This window comes from Oncorhynchus gorbuscha, linkage group LG02 (assembly GCF_021184085.1).
Source record: "Oncorhynchus gorbuscha isolate QuinsamMale2020 ecotype Even-year linkage group LG02, OgorEven_v1.0, whole genome shotgun sequence".
Lineage (NCBI taxonomy): Eukaryota > Metazoa > Chordata > Actinopteri > Salmoniformes > Salmonidae > Oncorhynchus > Oncorhynchus gorbuscha.
Genome location: NC_060174.1, coordinates 51,899,747 through 51,926,364, shown reverse-complemented (window position 1 = coordinate 51,926,364; position 26,618 = coordinate 51,899,747). Strand labels below are relative to the sequence as shown.

Below are 26,618 nucleotides of genomic sequence, written 5' to 3'. Positions count from 1 at the left end.
TAGGCAAAACAATTTGTGGAGACACAATAACCCCCAGAGGAGAACATGATTGGGTTCCTTGAAAATGTGCCCAACCGCCAGGACCCTGCTGTGTTGGCTCTGCTTGCGTGGAGACGCCGTCACAAAACGCTTGACAGGGTGTCACAATGACAAACCGCCGGCACAGCTCACCCGGCAGAGCTGCCACCCTCCGCTTCTGACCCCTCCACGTTACATAAAGAATTACAAGTGTTTTCCACCTCCTCCTCAACCTGTCAATCTGCCTGTTCAAAGATTCCCCTTTCCCCGGGAAGGAAAGCTCATTTTGCCTCACCGTCTGCCCAGCCACTAAGTGTCACTTCAGTTTAGGTTTTACCGCCACCCTGCTGCCTCACTACAGAGATCCCATAGAGGGATTTAGTCCATTTTTGCCTCAGTATCCTTCTGCCTCAGTATCTCCCATACCGTTAAATAACTTTAGAAAACCAACAAATAATTTATTCTGTGGAGTGGTCATATCCCGTAAATTTACTGGAGGACTTAGGCTGTCCTGTTAACATTGCAGGGGCATCCAGGCTTTCATTCAAAACAACCCAGCATTATATTGAATATACCTAATATAAACCTACATCTCAGATTTGTCTAAATGGGTGGTGGTGTGAGACCAAACTCCATGCTGTGGCATTATGGTGTGGTGAAGAGGTGTTTCAGTGTGAACACTAAGCATAATGTGCCCAGTCGATATGTCAAAGGGTTCTACAAAGCCAAAACAAATTCTTGAGAATGAAACCGATTTTGTCGATGGCACATAGAGTTAGTTGGGTTGGTTTGATTTTCTTTACCTGTAATGGTCATATGCCTTAGATTCACTGGAGGACACAAAGACAGGGCTTTGTACAAGAATCCCTCTCTCTTCAACCCAACTGACTGTTGGGGGGCATTGAGGAGAGGCTGAATCTTAATACAGCCTGATGTCTGTCTAGTTTCCAATCTGCTCCTTTGCAGGTCTGTCTGAAAGATAAATGAGAGGCCAGTTCTGCCACAGAGATTTCCACAAAGGCTGCTGGATTACAAATTCACTGCAGCAGTCACTGGCTCACAAGGAAGGCAGCTAACCTCTTTTCCCCAGCAAATCAATTCTAATTTTGTTCTTTCAGTCGATAACCTGCTCATGGCTCTGTTTCATTCAAGCTTATTTGCAAGCCCCTTTCATCCAATTCTTCAGCCCCGTTGTGTGGTTAAACTTGCTAATAGGCAGGTAACCTCAGCAGAAATCCAAAAAGGGTATTGGTGAGTGAACAGGCTTGTTTCTGGAACTAAACATAGCCAAAAGTTAAGAACTTTTTTTGAACCTTTATTTAACTAGGCATGTCAGTTAAGAACAAATTCTTATTTACAATGACGGCCTACCAAAAGGCAAAAGGCCTCCTGCTGGGACGGGGATTAAAAATAAAAGTATACAACAAAACACACATCACGACAAAAGAGACACCACAACACTACATGAAGAGAGACTTAAGACAACCACATAGCATGGTAGCAACACAACATGACAACAACATGGGAGCAACACAACATGGCAGCAGCACAAAACATGGTATAAACATTGTTTGGTAACAGACTACACCACAATAGGGAAAGAAGGGAGAGACAACAATACATCACGCGAAGCAGACACAACTGTCAGTAAGTGTGTCCATGACTGAGTCTTTGAATGAAGAGATGGAGATAAAACGGTTCAGTTTGAGTGTTTTTTTGCAGCTCGTTCCAGTCGCGTGCTGCACCGAACTGAAAACTGAATAACATTTTAAAAATGTTCTTACAAATGAAAAGCTAAAAGTTGCACTCTGTGTGCAATAATAGTGTTTAACCTGATTTTTTGACTACCTAATCTCTGTACCCCACACATACAATTATCTGTAAGGTCCTTCAGTCGAACAGTGTATTTCCAACACAGATTCAATCACAAAGACCAGGGATGTTTTCCAATGACTCGCAAAGAAGAACACATATTGGTAGATGGGGAAAAATACAAAAAAGAGCAGACATTGAAAAACTATTTGAGCATGGTGAAGATATTTTAGCATTTTATAAGGACCCCCATTAATATTCCAAAACATGCATCCTGTCTGCAATAAGGCACTGAAGTAAAACTGCAAAAAATGTGGCAAAGAAATTAACTGAATACAAAGTGTTATGCCTGGGGCAAATCCAACACATCACTGAGTACCACTCTTCATATTTTCAAGCATGGTGGTGGCTGCATCATGTTATGGGTATGCTTTTCATTGGCAAGGACTAGGGATCTTTTTGGGGGATAAAAATAAAGGGAATAGAGCTACGCACCGGCAAAATCCTAGAGGAAAACCAGTTTCAGTCTGCTTTCCAACATACACTGGGAGAGGAAAACTAGTCACCTTTCGGCAAAATTCGCAATTTTGAATACAAAATAGGCGACCTACGTTATTTGTGTAGATCTGATGACAAAAGTTTGGGGGGGTTGGATCACTACTGGCTGTAAGTGAACGAGTGATGTATGTTTGGAGCAATACTGGCTGTATCCAAGGCTCAGCCAATCGTTCACATAACAACAGAATGCAGCATACGACTGAAAAGACCAATTTGCTAGTTACAGCATCAGTGCGCGCTCTGGAAAGACAGTAGAGAATGGAAAGGCAGTTTGCCAGTGACAGCAGCGCGTCCCTTGAACGATTACGAAAAGGTAGGAGAGAAGCCTGACCACCGAGATGGAGGTGAGAAGGTGATGAAGCGTACTTCATGAGCTGTAACCTAAAAACAACTGGCATTTGGAAAGTTTGAGGTGAGAGTGAAAGTGTGGTGGAACAAGTATTGTTAAGTATCTTGCTAGCTAGATCAAATTCTCTGTTAGCTAGCCAGAGAAATGTTTAGCACCATTAGCCAACTCAACTGATCAAATAATTGAGTTTATTGTGTGAAAATTAGCCTGCTAATTAAATCAGACAGCTAACGTTACAACATCAAATGAGCTAACATTAGTAACCGAACCAAATCGCTATAGTATTAACTGGTATACAACTCTTTGCCGTTCCTCAAGTTATAACGCATGAGTTGCTTACTGGATCCTGGCAATCTGTGTGAAATGTTAACTAGTTAACGAACTAACTACTATCTGCGAACTAATGTTTTACCTCTACAGTATGTGGTTAATTTTCAGAATGCGAGAAAATGAAGCATTGCTTGTTAAACAACTGGATTCAGGGTATTAAGTGTAGCTGGGCCTGGCTTAAGCTGGATGCCACTATAGAGTTGAAAGGAACACCACACATTTCCTTCTTTCTCACCTTTTCAATACAGTGGATAAAAAGGGGTATACCAGGTATACTCTCTGCCTATACTCTATACTCTATCATACTCTGCTGGCACATTGTAGAACAGATGTCCACAGGCAGAAAGTGTACAATGTAATAATGTGCAGTGTAGCCCAAAGATATTGCTTTTGTTGTGTTGAACTTGACAGTAACACTTGTGTGTGAGTGAGGGGGGGGGGTTATTCAATTTTATAATGAGTGAACGTTATTTTTGCACACATATAGCCTTGTGCACTTAATCAATGTCTACAATAGAGCAAAAATAGAATTCCTGTTTTTTTCATTCTATTTCTACTTTGAGATATTTTCCCAAGTGCCATATTTCCCAAGTGATATAATTCATGTCTTGTGTGGTCACAAGCGTTCGATCATAAAGGCTCTCATAGCTAACTGCAATATTAGTGTATTGTTTTTTCTCAAAACTCGAGTGTCATTTGCAGTAAAGTCTAGTCAACAAATAACATTGGATTGCTTTCTTTATATTTTTAGCAGAGTTAAGTTCACATTACCCACTTTTTATTTTATGTAGATCAAATTCTTTGTTGTTAAATTAGTTAAAGCCTGAATTTCCCCCTAGCATGAGTTTATTGCATGTTTCAGTGCAAAAAAAAGTGTTTGCGTCCCTGCAATAACCAAAAACACAAGGCGCTTACCAAGAGGACAATGAATATTCCTGAGTGGCCTAGTTACAATGTTGACTTAAATCAGCTTGAAAATCTATGTCAAGACATGAAAATGGCTGACTGGCAATGATCAACAACCAATTTGACAGAGCTTGATTTTTTAAAAGAATAATGTGAAAGAATTGTACAATCCAGGTGTGCAAAGCTCTTAGAGACTTAATCAGAAAGACTCACAACTGTAATCAATGTAGGGGTGTGAATACTTATGTAAATGAGATATTTCTGTATTCCATTTAGAATACATTTGATCAACAAAAAAATAAAAAATGTTTTCTTGTCATTATGTACTATTGTGTGTAGATCAGTGGCAGTCAGTGCTCCCCCAGGGGAGTCACCTGGCGTCCTACCTGGGTGCATACCTGGTTGACCGGGGTGCCGGCTGGTGGAAGTCGCCGATGAGGACGGGCAACAAAAGACGAACAGCAGAGCGACTAATCATTTTAGAGATGGAAAACTGGCCAATAAACCAGTTCTGCCCGAGACGATACCGTGGAGCCGGGGTCCGATGGTGATTCACATGTTGTCGATACCTGGAGGTGGTCTTGAGGATGGCCGACCGGGCTCTCCTCCAGGTACAATGACAACGGCAGATAAACATCTGCTCGGGAAGAGTGGGGGCTAATACCCCATGGAACATTCAGAGTCCGATAGGCCCGTGGCAGAGCAGGGAAGGGTGTTGCATGCATGTTCCACCCACAGTGGAGTCAACGCTGGTTGACTTGACAAACAAGACAAACTGGCAACAGACCAACAGAGAACACAGGTATAAATACATACACAGGGGATAATGGGGAAGTTGGGCGACACTTGGAGGGGGGTGGAGATAATCACAAATACAGGTGAAACAGATCAGGGTGTGACAGATTGGGTGGACAATATATCAGTTCATGCTGCAAGAGCTCTGAGGTTGGAGGATGTCCCACAGAAGTTGTCATAATTACTGTGTAAGTCTATGGAAGGGGATGAGCACCATGAGCCTCCTAGGTTTTGTATTGAAGACAATGTACCCAGAGGAGGATGGAAGCCAGCTGTCCACCGGCTACACCATGGTGCTACCCTACAGAGTGCTGTTGACGCTACTGTAGACCTTAATTGCATAACAGTGTGTTTTAATCAATTATTTGGTGACATGATTATATTTAGTATAATTTTATCGAAAAAGGATAACTTTTAAAATGTTTTACAATTTTTATTTTTATGAAATTCACTAAGGAGGATGGTCCTCCCCTTTCTCCTCTGAGGAGCCCCCATTGGTGTAGATGGGTGAGAAAAACAAATATTTTTTTCCCCATTTTGAATTCAGGCTGTAACACAACAAAATGTGGAATAAGTGAATGGAGGCACTGTAGGACTATAGATATAATCAGTGAACTCACACACACACACACACACACACACACACACACACACACACACACACACACACACACACACACACACACACACACACACACACACACACACACACACACACACACACACACACACACACACACACACACACACACACACCCCGTAAAAGGACCCGTCAATCACCAGCTTGTCAGACACGAGCAAATATTTCCTTAAAATGTATTAAAAAACCTAGGCCTACATTAGGCTTTCTGGAAGTAGGCTATAAGATAATGAAATTATGAGGAAAGTATGAAGGGGAGAGAGACAGCTATGCGATAGTATGACATTGACAATTATTAAAATAGTCCATAGCCTATTTATCAGAGTTGGTTAGTCTATAAATTAAGAAAAGATTCCGTATCAAATTATACCATGCCAGGTTGGAGAGGATTGGCACATTGTCCATTTGACACAACATTAGCGCATTATAAGCCTCAGAGACAGAACAACCTTGTCGACTGCTGTTGAATAATTAATGAATAGTCAGACACATCCAACCTTTTAAAAAGACTGATTTATTTATTTACTAGCAAGCAATGAAAACATGCATTGTATAAAAGAATGTCCACACATCAAGTGCCATAGCTTATACACCCCCGCGCTTCTAGCGGTTTAGCTGCTGGAGCATCAAACAACAGTTGGAAAGAGGAAATGTAGACAGTTTAATAGGCATACTAAATTAGAAAGACAATTGCTTATAATCATTAGTGAATACTCCCGTATGAGGAAAAAGTCTAAATGAAAACAAAGTTAATAAAACCATATGTTTTTCAAATAATTAATGTCGGCCTACTGAAAAGGTTTTGACAGTTTCTGTACTTTCATGAAGGTCATCATCCGTAACCGTCAGTTACACGGTTATTCATTTACCATCACTGCCCTGTCCGTTGGCACAACATCATTAAAACCAGCAAAAAATGAATAAATCATACTTGTTTTCCTAAAGAAGTCTGGCTCAAGTGCACAAACAACAAACCATTAAAAAAGCTAATGCAGTACTGGACGACTACGCGACGAGCCTACACACAGATTCTTCAGTCTGCGTTGCCATCTAGACTAAATTAGGTAGTCCAATCACGTTTAGATCATTTAAACCTGAATTGCTACATGTAGCAACAGTAGAGCTTTATCATCATATGTAATGACTTGTGTGACACAAGGCCAAATGACAGTGTGTTTCGAGGGTTGCTAAATTTCGTGCAATTGGAGTATGTAATAAACAGTGTGGAATAACTTGCTTATGTGGAAGCCTCATTGCATTCCCCTGGTGTTCTGCAAACCTTTCTTCCTCTGTATCTTTTCTGTCTATCTTTTTTTAGTCTCAGTATCTACCATATCATTAAGGTCCCAATGCCAGTGAGTAAGTAGTGATGTTATTGCAGCCCAGGAAAGGCCCTGAGGCAACACATTAAAAAAGGGTCACAGGCTAGCTCTCTACAGTTCTCCCTGTCAACGTTTCATATTGATGTGACAAGTGTGTTCCAGGTAGCATCCTGTGCATTGTTTAGGAGCCAGAATAGAGACAACCTGCATTGTATTATGATATTACTTGGAGGAAACCTAATTTCTTCAATAAATCCATTACTGTAACTTTCAACAGACAAGGGCAGGTTGTCTCCTGAACTGGAGGCCCTCAGGTGATTTTATTTGGAAATATGTTCCAAACTATTCCCACGCAGAACATCAAATCAAATGTTATTGGTCACATATTTAGCAGATGTTATTGCGGGTGTAGCGAAATGCTTGTGTTCCTTGCTCCAACAGAGCAGTAGTATCTATTCACTACAATACACACATCTAAAAGTAAAAATAATGAATTTAAGTAATATTAGGACGAGAAAGAAAAACAGGTATATGATCATGTACAAATGTAAGCAAGGTTCGAAATGTTTATGTTTATGTCAAATGTTACATCTGTTTGGGCTTCTTACAATCAATTTGCAGTTATGAACCAGCCCCTTGACCATCCACTCAAGAAAGAAACAGACCCGCAGCTGAATCTAGTTGATGATCGCTGCCCTACTGTACATGACAATGTATTTAAACAGATTGTGTGTAACATTTCAGAATACCTTTAAAACAGTAATGCAATTGAGACCACTATCCTTCGCCTGTAACTCCAACAAAGGTCTAGGTGCAGTTCAGAGCATTTGCATTGTGAGAAATGCTTTAACAGCAACGGGACATTTTTGGTAACTGAGCAAAGATAGGTAATAAATTACACCGTTGAGTTTCTGTTACAATGCCTGCATGCTCAGAAAAGCCACTGAACGTCATCAAACAGCCTAACTAATTGTCCATGTAAGCAGAAAAGAGAAACATGCCATACATGTACTCAATGCTACTGATGTTGTGAGAATGGAATGTGTAATTTATGTGATAACGACTGCTTATAAGAGAGAGCTAAGCCAAGGCATTGATGGACTCGCGATGCTGGGGGGGGGGGAGCCAGACAATAAAGCTCAGTCAGGATCCGTAGAGCTGGTCTCCACTGACGCTCTCTGCATTGTTGGATGATTCGCAACATAATCAGTAATCATCAAAGACACTGTCAAGGAAATGTGAAACTGGGGCTTCCAGAGGCTGCCTGTGATACTAGACACATCCAAATGAGACAGGTTTATTCATTCTTAAAAAGTCACATAGCTGCCTTTTCCCCAAGACTCCTATTGGTACATTTAATGAGGATAAAAATAGCTGTTATGTGTAGAAGTGTTTAATGGAGAGTATAAATGGAAATGAGAACATTTTCTGAACAAATGTATGAGAAGAAGAAGCACCCCTATAGTTTGAATACTAGGTCTAACTACTGTACCTGTTTTATAGAACATTGTTGCACTGACAGAAAATGTGATGTTACAACTGGGTGAATGTGGGATTGTAATTCCAATGCAGGAAAATGTGGTTGGTCTTTTAAATTCAAAGCTGACCGATGTTGATGAGTGAGGTGACACAAACGGGTGGTCCATATTTTTGGCTTCATGATCTCTGCCCACTGGGCTGCTTATGAATAGACTATAGTAGATTTAAAAAATTCAGTCCAATTTCTCAGTCCAATTTTAGTGAACCGAACCATGCTGGAAAGAGTAGTGTTAAAGTATGCTACTGGCAGTGATGTAGTGGTCTAAAAATAGGTGGGTAAACCAGTGGTTGGAAAAGGTTCAGAGAACAGAAAATACTGGACAATAACATAATTGTTTGAGGGACAGAATCAGAACTGAGAACGAAAGTGATCTATACTGTTACGGAAACAACCATAATTGTAAAAGCTTGGGAATCGGTTAATAACGTTATTTTACGTTTCGGGCATTTTATTTACAGTCCCCCCCAAATAACGCAACAAAGCACCTATGCAAAACTTTGCCTGTGTGTAAATAGGCTACCTACCCCTCCCAAACATAGTGGGAGGGGCAGGTACTGACATTATAAGCAATTAGGGAGCAAGATTTGTAATTAAAGAAGAATGGATTAACCTTTTTGTGTGCTAGTTAAGGATGCTACTGTTATCACGTTTCACATTGTATTTATTAACTACACAAAGGTAAAAATGCGTTTTTATTTCAATTCTGATGTTGCTCTGCAAACATAAACTTGTTAGCTAGCAGGTCCAACATTAAACCAACTCTCTGAAGATCAAAGACATTCAAAGTTCCTTCATAGAAGAAGCTCCTCCGTAAGTATAATTCTGTGGGCATAATTCAGATAATGCATGTCATATAACAACAAGATGCCCAGCGCTTCAAGTCAAGCCTCCTCCTCCACCATCTCTCGTCTCTCCCCATCCGCAGAATTTCAGTTGCATCTTGTGCCCTACACTTCTCTCTCCAATACACGTAAATAGCTTGCCGGCTCTACAGCAAGCTGCAATATCTGCACGGATTGGCGAAGCAATTTACTATATATTGATATCAGAGGTATCAGAGGTTTAAAAGGGAACAAAGAGGAACAATATAAACAGGTTCAGAATAATAATGGCCCTGGAGGGAATAGCAGCCGCTTTATGGGCCCCTGACAAATTGTGCTACTTTGAGTTTTTACCCAATGATTTTAACGTTTTTGGTACATAAATGTTTCTGTCATCATGACCAAAAACATATTTTGGACATCAAAACAGTGATCACTAACCTCGATTTGGATGAAGATTTCTACTTAAATAAACCGGAGGCGATTTATATACAGCTCATCCCGGACCAGGCCCAAATCCCTGACACACATGTTTCTCTGAGTTGTGGCTGAACAAGGACATGGAAAACATACATCTGGCTGGATTTTCTATACATCGGCAGCACAGAATGACAGCGTCGGGCAAACTCAGGGGGGATGGTGTGTGTCTCTTTATTAACAACAGCTAGTGCGCAATCTCTAATATTAAGGGAGTCTGGTCGATCTCCAAGACATTCCAAGTCGATGACCAAACATTTCTGTAAAAAACCCAACGATAAAGCCTTGCGTTCCGATTTAAAAAAAAATGTTTTGAGCTGTTGGTGGTAGATAACATTGATTCAGCAGCCATAGGCAAAGTGTTCCCATTTTGAAACATTTCATGTGTGAAAGTACAACTCAACCTACCCGGAAGGTCCAGAGAGCGAATCAAGTACACCTATAGGCCTACTGCTGGCTAATCAGTTTCCTCGAGTCATAGAATGTAAAAACAAACCTTGAATGCACAGCAAAGTTGAAACTGTGAGATTCAAAAACTTTTAAAATTGCGCCTAGAGAGAGAGAACGAATACAGCAAAGAGTGTAAGTTGGTATTCAGCAGTGTCAACACTCTGTTCAACATTTTTATAAGCCATAAAATGTGCGTTCTCCCTAATTCCACTTACGCTACAACAAGCATTGCAGCTGCAATGAATGAGTATAGCAAAGTGTTCTTGTGTGTTCTTAGTGGCTTGTGTCTTTTTTAAAATATTCATAAATACTTAACTTTCTCTGCTCATAGGAGTAACAACATGAATTGGTGCATAAAGGCAGAAATAATGCAGTGCAACATGAGTTTCGCCATCTGGAAAACTGTGTCCCCTTTTCTCAGCGGAGGGAGGGAGAGAGGAAGGACGGTAAGTCGGGTGAGAGGCTACCTCACTCACCGCTGCTCCCTCCCTCCCCACAGACTGATAATCAGATGCAGGCCATCAGTCCAGTAAAAAAAAGCTCATTATTATACCCACTCAGCTGTGCCTCACAAGTAAAACAACACATGGTCTATTACAAGTGAGATCATTTACCTAATTTAAAATATATAATTTCTAAATGGTCTGAGAACAACAACATTGGCAGTGTATTCAAGCATAGCCGATATGCAGTGATAATGTATTGGGCATATAGCCTACTAAACAAACCTCATTTCTACAGAACGGTGTTTATTTGGTAAATGTTGCATAGGCTTTAATACGTTTTTGAAGTCATGTTTATCTGAGTGGTAGATCTCGGCTTGCATTTTGACTCAGGAAGTGATCTTGACTCAGAAAAGGTTGGTGACTACTGCTGTAGACCTATTTACCACGTTTTCATCTATATTTTTCGTAGTTGTCTACTTACCACCGATGCTGGCACTAAGACCACATTGCTAGTAGCCGTCGATTTTAGGAAAAATGAAATACTTCTTACCTCAGTTCTACCAGCATGTCTACCAGCATGTGAAAAAAAACTATAGATCACCTTTACTCCACACACAGATACTCATGCAAAGCTCTCACTCGCCCTCCATTTGGCAAATCAATCCATAACTCTATCCTCCTGATTCCTGCTTACAAGCAAAAACTCAAAGAGTAATTACCAGTGATGCTCCCAATACGGAAGTGGTCCGATGAAGTGGATGCTAAGCTACAGGATTGTTTCACTAGCAAAGACTGGAATATGTTCCGGAATTCATTGAGGAGTTTACCACATCAGCTTCACTAATAAGTGCATCGACGACATCAGTGACCATATATACAGTGCCTTCGGGAAAGTATTAAGACCCCTTGTCTGTTTCGACATTTTGTAATGTTACAGCCACATTCTAAAATGGTTTAAACATAAATAAAATCCTCAGCAATCTACACACAATACCCCATAGTGACAACGCGATAACAAGCACATTTTTGTTTGCTCCCCGTAGATGATTTAGTAAGACCTTTAAACAAGTTCATAACATTTACAAGGCCGCAGGGCCAGACGGATAACCAGGACGTGTACTCAGAGCATGTGCTGACCAGCTGGCAAGTGTCTTCAATTACATTTTCAATCTCTCTCTGACCATCGGTATAACCTACATGTTTCAAGCAGACCACAACAGTCCCTACGCCCAAAAATACCAAGATCATTTAGTCAGGTTATCACCCTGTAGCCCCCACATCTGTAACCATGAAATGCTTGAAAGGCTGATCATGGCTCTCATCAACACCATCATCCCAGACACCCTGGACCCAATCCAATTCGCATACTGCCCCAACAGATGCACAAATGACACAATCTCTATTGCAATTCACACTGCCCTTTCCCACCACGACAATATGAATACCTACATGAGGATGCTGTTCATTGACTACAGCTCAGTCCTCAACAGCATAGTGCCCTTTCAAGCTCATCACTAAGCTAAGGACCCTGGGACTTAAAACCTCCCTCTGAAACTGAATCCTGCAGGCCACCCCCAGGTGGTGAGGGTAGGCAACAACATATTCACCACACAGAACCTCAACACGGGGGCCCCTAAGGATGCGTGCTTAGTCCACTCCTGTACCCCCTGTTCACCCATGACTGCGTGGCAGCACACGACTCCAAAACCATCATTATGTTTACTGATGACACGACGGTGGTAGGCCTGATGATTGAGGACGACGAGACAGTCTATAGGGAGGAGGTCAGAGACCTGGCAGTGTGATCCCAGGATAACAACCTCTCCCTCAATGTCACAAAGACAAAGGAAAGGAAATGGAAATGGAAATGGAGGGCCAAGCATGCCCCTATTCACATCAATGGGGCTGTAGTGGAGCGGGTCGAGAGCTTCAAGTTCCACAAAGGAACTATCATGGTCCAAATTAGGCGGGTGCCGAGTAGCCCGACAAAACAAGTATCGTAAGGGATATGGGCAATTTTCTGGATACAATTAGGATCCGAGTATGAGGACCGTACTGTACTGTCTTTAAGTCAGTCATGTGCGAGACTCTACGTGGTCGAAATACCTCAACTGTCTAGTTTGCCTGTCTGTAAAGAGAAGGGTGGGCTGTATGTTGATCCTGCTGTTCTGCTTGGATAGAGTGAAATTGTACTTCTCCGTCCACTCGATTCATACTTTCACGACCACTTTTCCTGGCATGTTTTCAGTCTGATCCTTTAGATTGCTGTTGCCTGCTACTATGACAAATCACATGGCTAGGAAATATTCCATGAAGCTATGAATGTGCATAATATTTAACAAGCGGGGGAATGGTAGGGGAAAAAGATCAAACGCTGATGCGCATTCTGACTGAGTGACAGCAAACTTGGCAGCCTGCTGAGGACACACAGACACACACAGACCCAAACCACTGCAAGCTGCTCCAAATCTGCAGCTTTTTAGCAGTGAGAACGTACAGTGAGGCATTTTGCCAACATCTATTTAGGGATATTAAAACACTTAATCTTTTCCGATCACAAGTATCATCCAATCCGATTCGACAATCAACTGTCAATTTACGGACAAGTTTACAAATACGAGTGTGACCATGTTGGCGCACCTCTAGTCCAAACATACCAACACAGTCGTGAAGAGAGCACGACAATGCCTCTTCCCCCTCAGGAGGCTGAAAATATTTGGCACGGGCCCTCAGATCCTCAAAAAGTTCTACAGCTGCACCATTGAGAGCACCTTGACTGGCTGCATCACCATTTGGTGTCAGTGGCATGTATTTATGGATGCCCACAAACCTTACCAAGAAAAAAACATATTCAATCATTTATCTTTTGTCTCTCTGTGCTTTTACTGAGTTTTTACAGAGTTACAGTTCATATACGGGAATCAGTCAATTGAAATAATTAGGCCATAATCTATGGATTTCACATGACTGGGAATACAGATATGCATCTCTTGGTCACATACTGTACCTTTAAAAAAAGGTAGGGGCATAAATCAGAAAATCAGTCAGTATCTTGTGTGACCACCATTTGCCTCACGCAGATTGAAACATCTCCTTTGCAAAGAGTTGATCAGGCTGTTGAATGTTGTCCCACTCCTCTGTGCGAAGTTGCTGGATATTGGTAGGAACTGGAACAAGCTGTCGATCCAGAGCATCCAAAATTGCTCAATGGGTGACATGTCTGGTGAGTATTTTCAGCTCCCAGGAATTGTGTACATATCCTGGCGAAATGGAGCCATGCATTAACATGCTGAAACAGAAGATGATGGTGGATGAATGGTACAACAATGGGCCTCAAGTTCTTGTCACGGTACCTCTGTGCAATCAAATTGCCAGCAATAAAATGCATTTGTGTTTGTTGTCCGTAGCTTAGGCCTCCCCATAGCATAACCCCACAACCACCATGGGACACTCTGTTCACAACGTTGACATCAGCAAACCGCTCGACCACACAATGCCATACACACTGTCTGTCATCTGCCCATAACAGCTGAAACCCGGCACTAATCTGTGAAGATCACACTTCTCCTGCATGCCACTGGTCACTGAAGGTGAGCATTTGCCCACTGAAGTCGGTTACGACACCGAACTGCAGTCAGGTCAAGACCGTGGTGAGGACGACGAGCAAGCTGTTTTTCTTTTTGCAAACTTTTTCGGTGGTGTAAACCCACAGTTCCATCAGCTGTTCGGGTGGCTGGTCTCAAACGATCCCGCAGGTGAAGAAGACAGATATGGCTGTCCTGGGCTGGCTTTGTTCCACGTGGTCTGCTGTTGTGGGGCTGTTTGGATGTACTGACACATTTTCTAAAATTACGTTGTAGGCGGCTAATGGTAGAGAAATAAATATTAAAATCTCTGCCAACCGCTCTGGTGGACATTCCCGCAGTCAACATGCTCTTTCAAAACATTGTGTTGTGTGATAAAACTGCACATTTTAGAGTACCCTTTGATTATCCCCAGCACAAGGTGCACATGTGTAATGATCATGCTGTCTAATAAGCATATTAACATGCCACACCTGTCAGATGGATTGATTATCTTGGCAAAGGAAAATTGCTAATCAACAGGGATGTAAACAAATTTGTGAACACAATTTTTGAGAAATAAGCTTTTTGTGTATGTGGAACATTTCTGGGATCTTATTTTCAGCTCATGAAACATAGGACCAACACTTTACATGTTGTGTTTATATTTTAGTTCAGTATATTTCCTTTTTTATTTTTAGAAAATGTTTCCAACTTTTTAACTCTGAATTGTTGGGAAAGGGCTCATAGGTAAGCATTTCAAGGTAAAGTCTACACCTGTTGTATTCAGCGCATGTGACAAATACAAATGTATTTTATTTTAAATGTATTTTGCTGGTCGGATCAGTGGAACAGCAGGAAAAACATATTGGTTCTGTTCAGAACAAAACGATGGGGAAATATTTTGGTCCTAACCCCTGGGGTAAACTTTGATCGCCAGTCGCGGTGAAAAAAGTAACACTCCCAATTTTTAAAATGCATTTTTCAGCACAAGGTTAGTAAACGGTGTTAACCTTCCACTGCACCACTGTTTACTAGGCAAACATGATACAGTTTGGCTTGGCTCAGTTTGATATTGTGAAAAGCCTACAAGCTCATAAGACCTGGAGCGTGAAGTACTGTTTCACAAAAACATAAACGGCACCTTTCAAAAACGGTGCCAACATAACTACAACATTTTTAATACATTAGTCCATTGCCAAGAATTAGATTTTATGGGGAACATCAAAGCCTTAATTATCATATTTACCATTGCATGTGCTGTGCATTCGGAAAGTATTCAGAACCCTTCACTTTTTTCACAATGTATTAAACATTTTTTATTTAACCAGGCATGTCAGTTAAGAACAAATTCTTATTTACAATGACGGCCTAGGAACACTGTGTTAACTGCCTTGTTCAGGGGCAGAACGACAGATCTTTACCTTGTCAGCGCGGGGATTCAATCTATCAACCTTTTGGTTACCGGCCAATGCTCGAACCACTAGGCTACCAGCCGCCCCAATTACCCCATTTACATAAGTATTCAGACCCTTTGCTATGAGACTCGAAATTGAGCTCAGATGCATCCTATTTCCAGTGATCATCCTTGAGCTGTTTCAACAACTTGATTGAGGTCTACCTGTGGTAAATTCAATTGATTGGACATGCATTGGAAAGGCACACATCTGTCTATTTAAGGTCCCAGAGTTGACAGTGCACATCAGAGCAAAAACCATGCCATGAGGTCGAAGGAATTGTCTGTAGTGCTCCGAAATAGGAATGTGTCGAGGCACAGATCTGGGGAAGGGTACCAAAAAAGATTCTGCAGCATTGAAGGTCCCCAAGAACACAGTGGCCTACATCATTCTTAAATGGAAGAAGTTTGGAACCACCAAGACTCTTCCTAGATTTGGCCAACCTGCCAAACTGAGCAATCGGGGGAGAAGGGCCTTAGTCAGGCAGGTAACTAAGAACCCGATGGTCACTCTGACAGAGCTTCAGAGTTCCTCTGCGGAGATGGGGGAACCTTCCAGAAGGACAACCATCTTTGTAGCACTCCACCAACTAGCCCTTAATGGTAGAGTGGCTAGACGGAAGCCACTCCTCAGTTAAATGCACATGACAGCCCGCTTGGGAGTTTGCCAAAAGGCAACTGAAGGATGCAGACCGTGAGAAACAATATTCTCTGGTCTGATGAAACCAATATAGAACTCTTTGGCCTGAATGCCAAGTGTCATGTCTGGAGGAACCCTGGCACCATCGCTTCAGTGAAGCATGGTGGTGGCAGCATCATGCTGTGGGGATGTTTTTCAGCGGCAGGGACTGGGAGACTAGTCAGGATCGAGGGAAAGATGAACAGAGAAAAGTACAGAGAGATCCTTGATAAAAAACCTGCTCCAGAGCGCTCAGGACCTCGGACTGGGGAAGGTTCACCTTCCAACAGGACAACAACCCTAACTACACAGCCAAGACAACGCAGGAGTGTCTTAGGGACAAGCCTGTATATGTTCTTGAGTGGCCCAGACAAAGCCCAGACTTAAACCTGATCGAAGGTCTCTGGAGAGACCTGAAAATAGCTGTGCAGTGACGATCCCCATCCAACCTGACAGAGCTTGAGAGGGGGGGAGAAACTCATCAAATACAGGTTTGCCAAGCTTGTAGCATCATACCCCAAAAGACTCAAGGCTGTAATCGCTGTCAAAGGTGATTCAACAAAATACTTATGATATTTCAGTTTTTATTTTAAATACATTTGCAAAAATGTCTAAATCTGTTTTTGCTTTGTCATTATTGGGTATTGTATGTAGATTGATGAGGGGTAAAAATGATTAAATTAATGTTATAATAAGGCAGTAACTTAACAAAATGTGAAAAAAGTTAAGTGGTCTGAATACTTTCCAAATGAGCTGTACAATTAGGAAGGCACCTTAACCACCAGAAACATTTATTTTCCAATATAAACCAGTTGTGAAAAAGCACATGATTTAAATGTTATATGAGACCCATATTGGTGAATTCATGGATATCAGGGGGCCTATTTCATTACAACTCAAGAGCCTTCATCTCCTCATGGTGGCCATATTTCACCACAATGAATGTGTTTTTTGTCATTCCTCTGCCTGCAGTAGTTAATTGCTCATCTTCATTTGTACTCTCTATTTGAATGATGCAAGCTATTTTGTTAATTTACAAACCTCTTGCCAAAAAAAACTCCTTTCCTTGTGACTACTCACAATGCGGTTGTGTTACAAGAGTTGTGTTATGCAGGTGAATGAGGACCCAAAAGCGACTTGGCGAAAACAGAGTCTTTATTCCAGTAAAGGAAAGTAGGCAATACTCCTAGACAAATCGGAGCAGAAAACAAAACATAAAAAACTAATTCCACTCGTAGTGACGAGGACAGACTGGAGACTCGACCATAAACTGTAGGTTGCCTCGGGAAGGCACCGACCGTAGCAGACTCAGACACCTGCTCACACGCAGCATCTGAGGGAAACAAGACACAGCACGGCGAACAATATACAAGGATCCGACAGGACAGAAACGGAAAACAAGGGGAGAAATAGGGACTCTAATCAGAGGACAAGATAGGGAACAGGTGTGGAAAGACTAAATGAGTGAGTAGGAGAATAGGAACAGCTGGGAGCAGGAACGGAACGATAGAGAGAGGAGAGAGAGGGAGGGGGAGAGAGAGGGATAGAAAAAGGGAACGAACCTAATAAGACCAGCAGGGGGAAACGAACAGAAGGGAAAGCATAATGACAAGACAATATAAGACAAAACATGACAAGTTGTATTTATTCCTTGGGAGGTAGACACACAGAGCCTAAGTATTTAGACCCCTTGACTTTATCCACATTTTGTTGTGTTACAGCCTACAGTTAAAATGGATAAAAATGTTGTCACTGGCCTTACACACAATACCCAATAATGTTGAAGTGAAATTTTGTTGTTCGAAATGTTTACAAACTAATAAAAAATGAAAAGCTGAAATGTCTTATGTTAATAAGTATACAATCCCTTTGTTTTGGCACACCGAAATAAGTTCAGTGGTAAATATGTGCTTATCAAGTCATATAATAAGTTGCATTGACTCACTCTATGTGCAATAATGTTATACATTATTTTTGAATGACTACCTCAACTCTGTACCCCACAGTCGAGCAGTGAATTTCATACCGAGATTCAACCACAAAAAAACGGAGGTTTTACAATGATTCGCAAAGAAGGGCACCTATTGGTAGATGTGTAAAATAAAATATGAAAACGTAGACATTGAATATCCCTTTGAGCATGATGAAGTTATTAATTACACTTTGGATGGTGTATTAATACACCCAGTCACTACAAAGATAAAGGAATCCTTCCCAACTTTTACCATAATAACCTAATTGACAGAGTGGAAAGAAGGAAGCCTGTGAGTAATACAAATATTTAAAAACATGCATCCTGTTTGCAACAAGGCACTAAAGTAATACTGTAAAAACAATTGGCTAAGCAATTCACTTTTCGTCCTGACTACAAAGTGTTGTATTGGATTTCCCCCAAACATAACACAATACTGAGTACCACTCATATTTTCAAGCATAGTGGTGGCTGCATCATGTTATGGGTATGCTTGTAATCATTAAGGACTGGGGAGTTTTTCAGAATAAAAAAATAAATAAAATGGAGCTAAGCACAGACACAATCCTAGAGGAAAACTTGGTTCAGTTTGTTTTCCAACAGACACATGGAGATTAATTCACCTTTCAGCAGGGCAATAAACCTAAAATACAAAGCCAAATCTACACTGGAATTGCTTACCAAAGAGCTTGAAATATGTTGAAAAGAATAATGGGCAAATGTTGCACAATCCAGGTGTGGAAAGCTCTTAGAGACTTCCAGTACACAGAAAGACTCACCGCTGTAATCACTGCCAAAGGTTATCATGTATTGACTAAGGGGGTTGAATACTTATTTTATCAAGATTTTTATTAGTGTTTGATATTGATTAGCATTTAATTTTTCATATATTGCTTTATTTATTTTTTTATCTTTATTTTACGAGGCAAGTCAGTTAAGAACAAATTCTTATTTTCAATGATGGCCTAGGAACAGTGGGTTAAGTGGCCTAGGAACAGTGGGTTAACTGCCTGGTTCAGGGGCAGAACAACTTATTTTAACCTTGTCAGCTCAGGGATTCGATCTTGCAACCTTCAAGTTACTAGTCCAACGCTCTAACCACTAGGCTACCTGCCGCCCCTGTTTTCCAAATGTTTGAATTTCTGAATTTTTCTTCCACTTCGATATTACAGTATTTTTGTAGATCATTGACAAAAAAGGACAATTAAATACATTTTAATCCCATTTTGTAACACAACAAAATGTGTAAAAAGTCAAGGTGTGTGAATACTTTCTGAAGGCACTGTACTTCGGGGAGTTTGAGCCCTTTGGAGATCAAATTCCGTTTTTCTCATTGAGGTAAATGGAATTGGAATTGCAGTTTACTTCCTGAATTGAAATGGCATTGACCCCAACTAAGTACAGCAGCGGACTCGGTCTCTACCTCTGTCCCATATTGACCCCATGTTTTTGGAGTGGGGTGGATAATCTGTCTATCTGGCCCTCGGGCCCTCTGTCTCAGCATGGGGGCTGAGGACACTCTGAGCCACAGATAGGTTCACTCCTTTCAGGCTCTCGGCCCAATTGGCCTGCTCCATGGAGGTAAAGCCAGCAGCCAACTGCCAGAGGCCATCGGTTACGATAAGCCGCTCTGGCCCATTGCAGCCCACTGACTCTGAATAGAAGGGTCAGTATAGCTAAAGCTCCAGCCAGGCACAAGCCTCCTGACACAACAACAAACATCCCATACTGCAATGACAAATAGCAAGTAGAAACAACTCCCTCTATAATATAACAACCTAGGAATAGGAAAATGCACAACGTGTGTGTGCATGTGTGCGTGTTAGGTTGACATTAGGCTGAAAGCACACAGTTTAAGCACATGTTATTAAGTCTACTCTCTCACTTTGATCTTTGTCCTGCACTCTGAACCTGCCACAGCTAGGCATTAAAAAGCACATAGGTCCCTATGGAAGAAGGTGCACTATTGTGGAGCTGGAAGTGGTTTGGGCTTTTGATGATTAGATAGAGGCAGGTTGGCATTTATTGTCATGAATCTTGACCTGGAGGCAGCTCTGAAGAGTGGTCACTACCTGACACAGCCACAATGTCATACAATATTATTTTAAATCTAACCTAATCACACCCAAATGCCTAAACCTAACATTAAGACCAAAAAGCTTAACATTTTTACGATATAGCCAATTTGGACTTTGCAGCTGGCCCATCGAGCTTGTCAGTTCTGCCACCAGGGCAATATTCATGACAATAAACTTCAACCTGCTGATTAGAGTTGAGGAGATTTTGTATTTTGCTGTTCTGGTAATTGGAATCAGACACTGTAATTGAGTTTCCGAAAATAAAAAGCCACTTTTATAGAAGTAGGGATCCTCTTTAGTAGCTAATCACTACAAACCACAGAAACACTCTCCAACACAGATTACTAGTGACACTTAGAAAGTAAGTTGGGTCAGTAGCAATTGAACTTGTTTTTTTCTGCAACATAATTGCAAGATCAAATGTGAGGGTGTCTACAATGGTTTATGGGTCATCATTCTTACAAATATACAGACAAACACTTATACACTAGTACACACTCTCTAACATACTGTATAATACTGGTGAAATCTAGCTCGTCCACCAAAAAAGCAAAGAAAGACATATTCCACTGTATGGTATCTTGGCTAACAGCTGCTGATGAACGAGGACTGACAGCATGTGATGGGGCTCCTCCATTAGAAAAACACAACCAGATGCTATTTCTAAAGGGGATCATCTGCTTATTACCGTGATTTCCAGCAGGAATAACTCAGCTCAGTGCCTCAGCGACTGCTGCTTAGCAGTGGCAGGCGTTATTCAGCACGACAGGCAGATGTAAGGGTGCATGTATGGAGCGAGGTGTGACTTTGTTGTGTTGATGACAGAACAGTAGTTGGATCCCAAAATAGCACCCTATTCTCTTTATAGTGCATTATATAGTCAATGGGCTGCTATTGCAGAGGCACCGAGTGTCTTTTCTTCTATCTCCAGACCTGCTCTGCTTTGGAAGGAGCAATTATCCATTTCATCATTTCGCCATTATAATTGGAAGTACTCATTTGGATTGGATTGAATTTAAATGCAAAGTGGCCGTTGGTTTATGAGTGACCATATTGTTTGTGGTTATTTTGTGTGTCAGTGTTTCCGCTGCAGCCATTTAACTGTGGCGCTGCACCACCGCAAAATCATTCCCACCACACCCAAATAATACTGTAAGAAACCTGAACAAATATTTTTGTCAAGGTGCACTTTGAAGATGCTAGACAAACAAATTTGGCAAACAAAATGAGGAATGAATAGAAAAATCCGACAACCCCATTGTAGAATAGGATTTACCGAGACACATTCAAGTTACGAGTGCCATAGGGAGGGAAACCAGCAATTCTTGCAATTGTGGAGGAACAGCAGTTTTAATGGAGGTGATCCCAGCATATGAACCATGTTAATAGGCCTATGTCTGGATTTGAATAGTCTAGGACCAAAAGTATCCTTAACAACTTCTACCCCCCAAGCCATATAACTGCTGAACAATTAATCAAATGCCCACCCAGATTATTTACATTGACCCCCAGAAAATGTAGGGCCTACCCGTCACAAGAAAAAAAGTTGCCATGATAGATCTACATGCATTGTGAACTGCCCTCCATACTGAGATGGGCTGTATGTCCCCACCCTGAGCGTGTAGAGAAGCCAGATTTAGACATTGTTAGTCTAGTTTAACAGTTCCATTTCACGTCACGCTGTTCATAGAAATAATTTATTATAATTTGCCTGATTCTCGCAGCTATTTATCCCGGGAAAAGGGAGTGGTTTCAAGCGGTAAATCTCGGTAACCGGGTTCCAGTAATACAAACCTTATCAAAATCCATGTTTTCTTGTATGTGTTTTTTGAATCACTCCTCGTGTGCACATTCTGTAATGCTGTATACCCCAGAAATGTTATGACGGTAAGAAAATCTGGATATAGCCCAACCGCATGAGGGGGAGAGAGAGCGAAGGGAGTGTGTTCTACTCTTACTCTGAATTTAGAATATGAAAATCGCCTTTTGTCTCTGTTTAAACTTTTTTACTGGACCTGCATTTTAACGTTTGCATAGATGAATGATTGCACATAGCCTAGTCTAAGACAATGACTTTACCGTCCATTGACCACCATATTCCAGATGCTCAACACTAACCACCAATAATACAACCATTCACTCCACCACATAAACCGCTTGTGGAGTTGAGTTGAGGTCCATGTGAACTAAAACGATTGTGACAGGGCTGGTTAGCGTGAGCTGTCTTTGACGGACGCTCTCATCGCTATGCACAGTTTGGGCAGCTGGGATAGGATCCCTAGCTCCAAGGCAACGCACACAGGCCTGTGATGTTTTTATCAAGCACACAGGCTTTGGTTTATGCTGTCTGTCCTGTAGGAGGAACAGCTGTTTGCATGAATCATTAATGCACATCGGCCACATCATTGTTGCTTCATTCTGGCAGATGTAGATCTGGATCCCTTCACTCTCACTTTAAACTGTTTCAAGTCGCCTTCACTTCGAGAATGTTAAATCTCATTCGTTCAAGTGTCTCGCTTCCTACAGTTATGGGTGGGTGTTGAAAGTAGCGAACTCCGTTTGAAATGCATGAATCTCGCCACATTCACAAGCGTCCTAAGCTATTGCATATACCAGGAGTCGACAGCAACCAACATATCATATTGCTTCTGTCAATAAATGAAGCCCACCACCAGTCTGAAAATCAACTACATTGGCTTTTTGCTGGAGAATGAGAAGATCTGGACACCAGCCAAAACCAGAAGCTATTCAAACTGTAATAGTAAGCAACCTGTTAAGTTTAAAGTTATAGAATCAACTTCAAAATTACAATCTATGAGAACACTTAAGCTTCTTTACTATTTGTGCACATACATCACTAAGAAGTTCCACATGGCACTGAGAACAGACGAGTCTGTGCCACTGACAATGACAAAACATCTACTCTGGCTGTCGGTTTAAATTGCTCTACATGGCGACTCTACCGTCTGTATCACAGAAGTGTGAAAAGCAACAGCAGCAAAGTGCAACAGTGGCTTTGATGTCAATATTTTCCCTCTTGATAAACCTTATGGGCAAGTGCCCTTCTTCAGCCAGCCAACACAAACAAAGCTTTGTCGTTGTTTGATCCTGTCAACAGAGTGTGGATAGGCTGAAAATATAGACCCTCTACTCCAAGGGTCACTGTCTTCAGTCTAAGTCTGAGGTCACATACAGTATACTGCCCCTGGAGACCAGGTTTAGATCCCACAAACCACCTCTTCTAAAATCGGCATCCAATCATCAATCTCTGACTCTGACTATCTCTCTATGTAAAAAAAAAAAACAATAAAACATTCATGGAAGATGAAACTGTCGTCCTTTAAAATTAAAAATACATTGTCCTCAGCCTCACCTCCCAGATGCATGCGAGGAACTGATGGCGCTAATTACCAGACAGATCGAGACAGAGATAATGTCACATTCTGTGTCTGTCGAAAAGGTTTGTGGTCATACGCACAGGGATAATAAAGAATTCTAGTATAGAACAAGAAGGGCCCCACACACTGTTAAAGCTCCCAATTCACTGATTCATTGGCAACGTTACGATCCGAAACAGATCTTTGTCGTGTCAAACAAACTGAGTGCTCATATCCCAAAATATACACATTTCACCTGACATGACCATTGCGTGTGTATCTCTAATAATTGAATAACAATGAGATGGGTACTTAATAGTAGTTACAGAAAATAATATATTTTTACAAAATGACAAAGTGGGTAACCACATTCTGTGTCTGTACCGCTGCCTGTCAAGAGGAAAGGAGATGATGACTCATTTGAAAATGCTAATTGGGATATATAAACGAGCGGCTGTGAGACGGAACTTTCTCCGTGTGTTCACCTTTTAAAATGTCAGATCACAACGACAGGCATAATTCGCTCTGTCACACTGAATGTCTTATAGTATTGTAGCTTCTCTGAAGTAAGGAGAAGTACAGTATGCAGAAAAATAAAGGGAACAACACTATATGATAAAAGACTGTTTGCTCACTGTTTTGCTGCTCACTTGGTTCTACAGAGTATTCCATTCAATTAAACACATGACGATCCAGGTCTAACAGAGTCAAGCTCATACGAGTGTTGTAAGAAATGTTATAGTACCTTTCGGCAGAAGTCAGATGTCTTTTTGGGAGGAGTTCTGAAGGTTGACATGGACTGGATCCACTAACAGATGCTCCTCAGTTGTTTCTGTCAAAACAAAGACCGAGAGAGAGAGAGACAGTCAGCCCAACCCCGGGAACGTAATTCATAATACCCATCAGTGTGCCATTGTTCCGCTATATACCCTTCGTGTATGTGAGGTGCACATCTATGTACTGTATGCAACGCGTGTGTGAGTGCGTGTCTGGTGCACAGAAAGTGTGTGTAAATATGAGTGTGCATGTGAGAGAGTCCCTCATTTTCTGCGTACAAATGACTGTATTGTACAGTAAAGCGAACAATACAGCCCAAACACCCCCGGCGTCCAACTCCTGTGCCTCCTGCCTAGTACTCTGCCTTACATTTGAAGATTACTCTCCTTTCCAGAGTTCCCCCCTAGGAGAGAAAAAAAAGGTTGGCTACAGTGTCAAGGAACTCGCTCTAATCTGTCACTTGTCTCTCTCTCGCGCTCTCTCTCTAGTCTAACTGTCACTTGTCTCTCTCTCATGCTCTCTATCTAGTCTAACTGTCTCTCTCTGAGGCTGTGCAGAGACACTGATGGTCGAGATGGGATGGTGTGGTTCTCCCACACAGAAGCACTGTAATTGGCTCACCATGATGGGTCATAAACATACATCACAAGGGCAGTGGAGCGCCAAGCAGACAGCTAACTAAGCTTCTCGCTCCCTCTGCTTCTTACACACACACACACACACACACACACACACACACACACACACACACACACACACACACACACACACACACACACACACACACACACACACACACACACACACACACACACACACACACACACACACACACACACACACACACACACACACACACACACACACACACACAGAGGCATGCATGCATGTACACGCACGCACACACAAACATATGCACAAGATGGCGCCGACATACACAGTCGGCCTGTTTCTAACTCTAATACTGCCAACTTTGCAGTATTTCTAATTTATTTAGTTGTTACTTAGAATGTCTTATATTACCTACAGCCGAAAATAACTTTTGAATATTAGATTGGCGGTCACTCGCCAGAATTTCGACCATATATTCGACTTCCCTGAACTGGATCCTTTGTTTGTACTTACTGAGGCAGCTCCATTCATCCCAGGGTCTGCAGCAAAAGTGGGGTCCTAGTCAGACTGAGGCAGCGGGCCTACCATCCACCGCTTCTGAGTATATTACTCGCTAACGTTCAGTCCCTGAATAATAAAGTAGATGAGCTCAGGTTGAGGATCTCCTTCCAGAGAGACATCAGGGACTGTAACATACTGTTTAACGGAATCATGTCTCTCTCCGGATATATTGTCCCCGTCCATTCAGCCAGCGAGTATACACTGACTCGGCGACTAGGTTCATCGGGAAGTGCAGAGGATGTTGTTCCCACTGTGACGATTAGACGATTAGACTAGATCCAAACCAAAAAAACATGGATAGATGGCAGCATTTGTGAAAAACTGAAACACGAACAAACACATTTAACCATGGCAAGGTGACTGGGAACAGGAACGTGTACAAACAGACCAGCTATGACCTCTGTAAGGAAATCAGAGACGCAAAATGACAGTAGAGGGACAAAGTTGAGTCACAGTTCAATGGCTCAGACATGAGACGTGTGGCAGACAATCATGGATTATCAAAGGAAAGTCAGCCATGATCTGGACACCGATGCCTTGTTCCCAGTTAAAACTAAACACATCACCCCGTAGCACTCCTGTCATTGTGAAGTCCTTTGACAGGCTAGTTAAAGATCATATCCACTTTACCTGGAGGTGATATGACAGATTCACAGACAACGCAATCACCATTGCGCTGAATATTGCCCTATCCCACCTGGACAAGGTAGGCAACAACACCACCGCCACACTGATCATGGACTATGAGCACACACCCATCCACATAGATGGGGCAGCAATGAAGAGGGTCAAAAGCTTCAAGTTCCTCGATGTGCACATTACTGAGGACATGAAATAGTCCCTACTCTACTCTACATCCATCCAGTAAATGTCAGGGGATCCAGGCATCAGATAAAGATAGTCTCCACAACAAGATCAGATACCAGTGATAGATATAGGCAGTGAAAACAACAAGTGTAGGGCACTGCTCTGCTTAAAGCCCAGGACGCTACACTACGTCTGTGTGTTGTAAAACCTGAAGCTCAGGCCTGTGTTGCTCTGCCTGTCTGTGTGTTGTAAAGCTGCAAAACCTGTGTGAG

At 41.8% G+C, this 26,618-nt stretch overlaps 1 protein-coding gene across 1 annotated transcript in view; it reads right to left on the bottom strand.

Moving 5' to 3' along the window:
* LOC124004004 (alpha-1,3-mannosyl-glycoprotein 4-beta-N-acetylglucosaminyltransferase C-like) overlaps positions 1–26,618 on the bottom strand; it is a 185,582-nt gene that overhangs the window by 51,451 nt on the left and 107,513 nt on the right. The window contains exon 3 of the mRNA XM_046312724.1: positions 24,335–24,421. The gene's annotated coding sequence lies outside the window, so the exon portion shown is untranslated. The remainder of the gene's footprint in view (positions 1–24,334; positions 24,422–26,618) is intronic.